Genomic DNA, 6,373 nt, shown 5'->3' with positions numbered 1-6,373 from the left:
AATATATGAATATGTGTATGTGTTCACAAAAGTAAAAGTATGTGTATACATACATAAAGTATAGAGCATAAATAATATATATCTAGGTAGGTATATATATATATACAAAAACTTGAAAATTTATATGAGTACACATACTATAAAAATATGTATGTATATATGTATATAAATTATATAGTATATAAAAATGTAAGTATGTACATATATGTATTAAAAAATATATAAATATGTATTTATATTTATGAAAATTAAAAAAAAATGTATATAGATATATATAGATATGTATATAGATTATAAAATAAAAGTATGTGTATATACATAAGATTGTAAAAATGCGGAGAATATATATGTATGTATATATATAAAATGAAATTTGAAATTAAAAAATATACATAATAATGATAATAATAATAATAATAATAATAAAATTAGCTTAATAATAATAATAATAACAATGACAGGACTAAATTGAAAATAAAACAAAATCTCAGGGGATAAATCAGAAATAAAATAAGGAAAAGGACCGAATTGCACTACGCGAATGAAACGGAGGGACTGAAATAGTAAATATCCCATACTCCGAAACGCATCACCTTGCGTAGGACTAAAATGAAACAGGATTAAAGTTATGCGGCAAAATTAAAAGATAAAAAAAACTCGATTGCAAACAGATAAATTGTGAAAGGACTAAAAGGGTAAATAACCCAAAAGTCAAAAATGCGCGGATTCCCTGGAGCGGGTCGGGTCAACACGCAGATCCTAAGGCTAAAACGGCGCCGTTTTGAATTAGTATAAATATAAAAAAAAGCCCCAAAAAATTCATTTTCATCACTTTTCTAAAAAAAACACAGAGAGCTTTCTCTCTCTCAGGCTCCAAAGCCGGCCAAAGTCCGGCCGTTGACCACCGCGATGGCCGTCGGTCGCCGAGGACGACGCAGCCGTTCACGGTGGTCAATTTTTTTTAACCTTTTTAGCCCTTTTTAGGCCAAGTTTGTAGATCTACGAGGCAAAGGCCTAAAAAATGAAAAAAAAGTTGAAAAAGGTTCGACCTTTGCTTCCCCTTTTGTTGCCAATTCCGACGCCGAGCAAAGATTACCGACGGTAGGGCTACAGGCCGACTCAGGTACGTTTCAACCCTTTCGTTTTTTATTTTATTATTTAAATAAAAAACAATGAAATAAAAGAAAACCAAATAAAAAATAAAACAAATCAAACAAAAAATGAAAAAATAGTGGAGGATCACCTCTAAATGTTGCTTTTTTTTATTTCTGATCTTTTTTTTCAAAAGGGGGCCCCTTGATACATTTTAATCCTGCTTTTATAGCTGATTTTACACATTATTTTTTTTATCTATTTCTACTGTTTGTTGTTGCGTGTTGGTTTCTCTCTTTGCAGGTGCAAGTGGCCAACGCGATAGTGGCGGGTGGTGGCAAAGGCATGGGGCGGTGGTAGAAGGCCCTAGGTGCGGCGCACCTAGGGGTTGACCCTTTCTTTTTCTTATTTGGTGTTGGGCTAGGGTTGGTAGATTGGGCTTCTTGTTTTTTTTGGTTGGCCCCGGGCAAATGGGCTTGTACACTCATGGTAGTTGAAAGTTTGCCACCATCGACTTTCTGCAATTGTGTCACAACCAATCTTTGAATGGCAACAAGAAATATTCATGTTGAACACATTCCACTAGAAGTTCAATCCAAATTTCCTTCGCCACCTGACAATCTTTGAAGATATGTTCCACTAATTCAACCAAATGTCCACACAAGGAAAAGGTAGCCTACGAGATCATGTTCTTTTTCAATCGAATTTGGTTAGTGTTCAATCAACTAAGTAGATGAGCCGGATGAAAAATTGGATGCATTATGAGCATTTAAGGTGCCAAATCCACTTGGTTTTCACACCAATATTGAAACCCCCTTAGAATTAGTATGCATGTTATAAATAGAACTCACAGAAATCTACCCATACTTTCTAACTATTGGAAAAATCGATTTGAAAAATGTGTTTGTTTGCCCAATGAAAGTTTATTTCTTTTTTTAAAAAAATATTGTGTTTGTGTTATTTATAGCAATAAATCTTACCAAATTTAGTACTTATGTTATTCACTTAATGAGACCAGTTGATTTTTTAACTTTCAACTAACATGACTCTTCACTATTCTTGAACCCTCACACCTTGTTTGGTTGGGTGTAATGGATTAGCCATTACACCCCGAATCGGTGGCCCCACTCAATACACCGTTTGGTTCGCTGTATTGCCCTAATACGGGCTTAATCTGTTGCGGACAGATTCCGCGTTTTGCCTGCTTCACCACCGATTTCTAATCCCTTGCAAAAGCAAAGATTAGGTAATCGGTGTCTCATTTACCCTCCCCTTGCCGAAATCGACTCCAGCCGACCCTCTCCCTCCCAACATCAACAGAAGGTGAACCTCCAGCCGCTCCTGATTTCAGCTTTGCATCTTTCTCCGACTCGACGATCTCAGATCTCCAGACGGTTTGAATCGACAAATGAGTAATCTCCAACTCTCACCAGGTTACTTTCTCCTTCTTCCTTCCGTTCTTCATCCCTTCTCCTTCTTCATCCAGGTAACTTTCCTCCTTCTACTTCTTCCTTTCTTCATCCTTTATAATCTCTTCCGTTTTTCCTTAGCTGTGTCCGTCTCATATCTTCTCTTCTCAGTCAAATTACACGCTGTTGTTTCGTTTCGCTCAAATCTTCCTCTTCGCAGGGTCTTGGCTTAAGGTGTGACATCTTCTTTATCTTCTTTGTCATTTTCGTTTCTTCTTGTTCTAGAAAAACTGCTTAAGGTATGCCATCATTTTGGTTCTATATTTTTATATTGTTGAATACCCATTTGTTTTTGTACTGAATTAGTGGTGGGTTTTATCTGAAAATGAAGTAGCGTTGGTTTGGGTTTTATGCCTTTCTTTGTTTCTTTATTTTTAATTTTTTTTAGGTTTGGGATTAAAATATGAAAATGATAATCCAAATGATGAAAATGATAATTATTTTTAACTCAAGATGAGGGTAAAGTTAGATACATGAAGAGGCATATCATTTCAAAATGATGCATTATTTGGAAGTGGAAAGGGATATGCTTAAAAATGATCCTTAGAGCATAAATTTCTCACCATAGGTTGATTTAACAATGCCCAATTTGCAGCACATATAACAACATTTATTTTTGTTTTTTTGCTAATCTGCAGTCCAACCCTATTTTAGAAGCATTTGGTAATGCTAAGACTGTTAGGAACAATAACTCAAGGTGAGTGTATTTTGTTTTAACAAGTTTTACACCCTGCATGTAGTAGATTCTAAGTTATAATGTTTTTTTTACCTTTACATGCATGTTTTGAATGATGTAGTCGTTTTGGTAAGTTTGTGGAGATTCAATTTGACCGGAGGGGAAGGATTTCAGGAGCTGCCATTAGGACTTATTAGAAACATCACGTGTTTGTCAAGTGTCTGATCCTGAGAGAAATTATCACTGTTTCTACATGCTTTGTGCAGCACCACCAGAAGTAAGTAGTTTTTTATTTTTTTAATCAAGTTGCTTATAAATTATTTGATACAATGTGTTCTTATGTAGTCTTCCCCGATTAAGCATTTTCCATGTTTATTTTTAATGATTTCTAGATTATCTTAGTACCAAAATGTTCTGTCTAGAAAAGGATTTGGGTTGGGAAGTTCCATTGTGAGAATAATCTTTCCCTTTTTTTTTAGCTTGTGATTTCAATATATCTAGATATGCTTAATGCTTGAAGGTTGTAATTTGGGTTGAACTATGATAATTTTTATTATCTCTCATTCTTATCTATCCCCCTTTTCTATTTGATTCTCCATCTCCCTCTTATCTTTGATTTATTTATTGGTGTCATTCTCTTAGCCAACAGAAGAACAACTTACAAGTTAAAGGGTATCACTTTAACATTCTCTTTGCCAAATTTATTATTGTTGAACTGGGGTCTTTTAGGATGTACATTGGAGGCCCTGAGATAGCATTATTATGTGATTGTGTGATGGCTTCCATGTGATGTGATTATAGACATAAGTCATTTATGGCTCCTACCTAGTTCACCTTCTCTTAATTCCAATCATTAATTTGGGTTCTAAAGCTGCGTTAGTGTATACAATCTATTATCCTCCAAGCTTAGTGTATAGTGATTTTGTATCAGATTTCCTAGTATGCCAGTGGTCCCAAGAGACATTCACAGCTTGTAATAGTTGTGGTATAGAACATCAAATATGAGGCAGTTTCTTGTTTCTAGAAAACCAGTTTTTAGCCTTTTGTTTAACTTAGATGTCATATTACTGTCTTGATCTGAATAAGGAAGGCCTTCAATTTTCTATATCATTCCACTTCCAATTTTATTAATCTTCTATTTCATGCTTTGATTTTAATTTCTGTCTACCTTTATTCAATCTAATATTAACTTATTGGAGAGGAAGAATCAACCAAAAAAAGTTAGGTCAGCTTCCACAACTAAGCATTCCACAAGTATGAAAACTCGAAGGTGGTCTGTCACTGGGTTAGGGCTCTACACAAATATGAAAACTAGAGAGCAGACATTCTATGTAAGTTTTAGTTTAGCAATATTTCAATTTTTGCTAATTTATAACTACTTACCTCGCTATAATTTTACAATTTTTAGTCTGGATTGAGATCAAATACAACACAGTCAGGTCGGACATCAACTGCAAGCTCTTCAGTGAAGTTGAAATCACCAAATAAGAAACGCCAAAATTGGACCTAGAATGACTCTCCAACTCACCAAAATTGAGGGTGGACTATGTTCTGGTGAAGCTATGTTCAGTGAATATGGTATGTTCATCTATCCATGTGAAAACAAGAGAAGATCTCGAAAAAGAAAGAAGTCTCTTAACCTTATCATTTACATGCTAGATTATTTTGCTGAGACCTGTTCTATAATGTGCCTTTATTCAACTAGCATATTTATACAACTATTTTGTTATTTATCAGGCAATGGTGGCAATAAGAAAGAGCCAGGCAATGAGGGTAATGAAAAGGAAGATGGTGAGAATGATGGCCAAATGGAGGATAGCGATGAAGATGATGAAGCGGATAACGAGGAAGATATGGAAGAAAGTGAAGAAGATTAGTGCTTTAGCAAAGTGGAAGGTGCAATACAACTTCCATTTTCTGATTAAATGACATGGCACTTGACATTAGCCATGTTCTTTACATAGGGAAGATGCTTATTTGGAGTGAGGATTTGATAAGCTTTTGTGTCAGTTAGCCTCTTGTTTTTGCTTTTTTACTTCCCAGCTTTGTTTGTTTCCTCCTGAATTTTGGCTTAAATTTGTTGTAAAAAATCCATAGATTTTGATATAAGAAAGAAAAGGCCATATTTTCAACTTTTTTTCTCAAATATTTGTACTAGTAAATCAATTCACGTTCCTTATATGGTAATAATATTTTAATAGCATGAACATTGGCATGGTATCTCAGCATGTCAGAGAAACTCCATGCAAGCAGTAGAAGACACAATGTGAGGTTAAAAATATCTGTAGGCTTATATTTGGGAGCATAACAGATACAATAAGGTAATACATATTAAGTTGATTCCGAACCTATTCTATTGAGAAATTTAAACAACATAGATAAGATAAAGATCACTACATGGTTCAGAAATGAGACAAACGCTCTCTTTCCAAATGACATTAAAATATGTATTGCAGTTTAAAAATAATAAAGTAGATTATAAATTATATTTAATAATAATTATTTTAAATTATATTTTAAATTATATTTTATAGTATTATATATTTAATAATAATTATGTTAAAATATGATTAAATTATTTATTATTTATATTAATAATCTGATTAAAATTTAATAACAATAATAAATTCATATAACAATATTGATTATTAAGAATTTTATTAAATTATATATTTTAATTAAAATATATTTAATAATAATTATGTTAAAATATGATTAAATTATTTATTAATGATATTAATAATCTTATTAAAATTTAATAACAATAACAATAATCATTTATCTAAACAAATTTCTGCTAAGGGTATTTTAGTCATTCTAGTTTTTTCCTTATGCTATTACACCTCCATTCCATTCAACCAAACACAAGAATACTATTACGCCTCTATTCCATTACATTCAACCAAACAATTGATTTACTATTACGCCTCTATTCCATTTCGCCTCTATTCCATTACGCCTCTATTCCAATACAGCGAACCAAATGTGCTGTCAATTTCTTAGAGAGTAAGCATTTTAATTTATGAATTGATCATACAATGAAAACTTTAACTTTCTAATGGGAAAAGTTAATTCTCTTTATAGGTAAAGAAACCAAAAGTCAAACTTGAGTTTTCACAAAAAATTGATTTTATTT

At 32.8% G+C, this 6,373-nt stretch overlaps 1 long non-coding RNA gene across 1 annotated transcript; it reads left to right on the top strand.

Annotated features, from left to right (window-relative positions):
- Window positions 1-4,430: 4,430 nt before the first annotated feature.
- On the top strand, window positions 4,431-5,139 carry LOC121216777 (uncharacterized). The gene is made up of 2 exons (XR_005912981.1): window positions 4,431-4,815; window positions 4,975-5,139. It is a non-coding gene; the product is annotated as an uncharacterized lncRNA (long non-coding RNA).
- The last annotated feature ends 1,234 nt before the right edge of the window (window positions 5,140-6,373 follow it).

Source organism: Gossypium hirsutum, chromosome D05, assembly GCF_007990345.1.
Source record: "Gossypium hirsutum isolate 1008001.06 chromosome D05, Gossypium_hirsutum_v2.1, whole genome shotgun sequence".
Taxonomy (NCBI): Eukaryota; Viridiplantae; Streptophyta; class Magnoliopsida; order Malvales; family Malvaceae; genus Gossypium; species Gossypium hirsutum.
The sequence above is the reverse complement of the archived record's forward strand: the minus strand, read 5'-3'. Positions and strand labels throughout refer to the sequence as shown.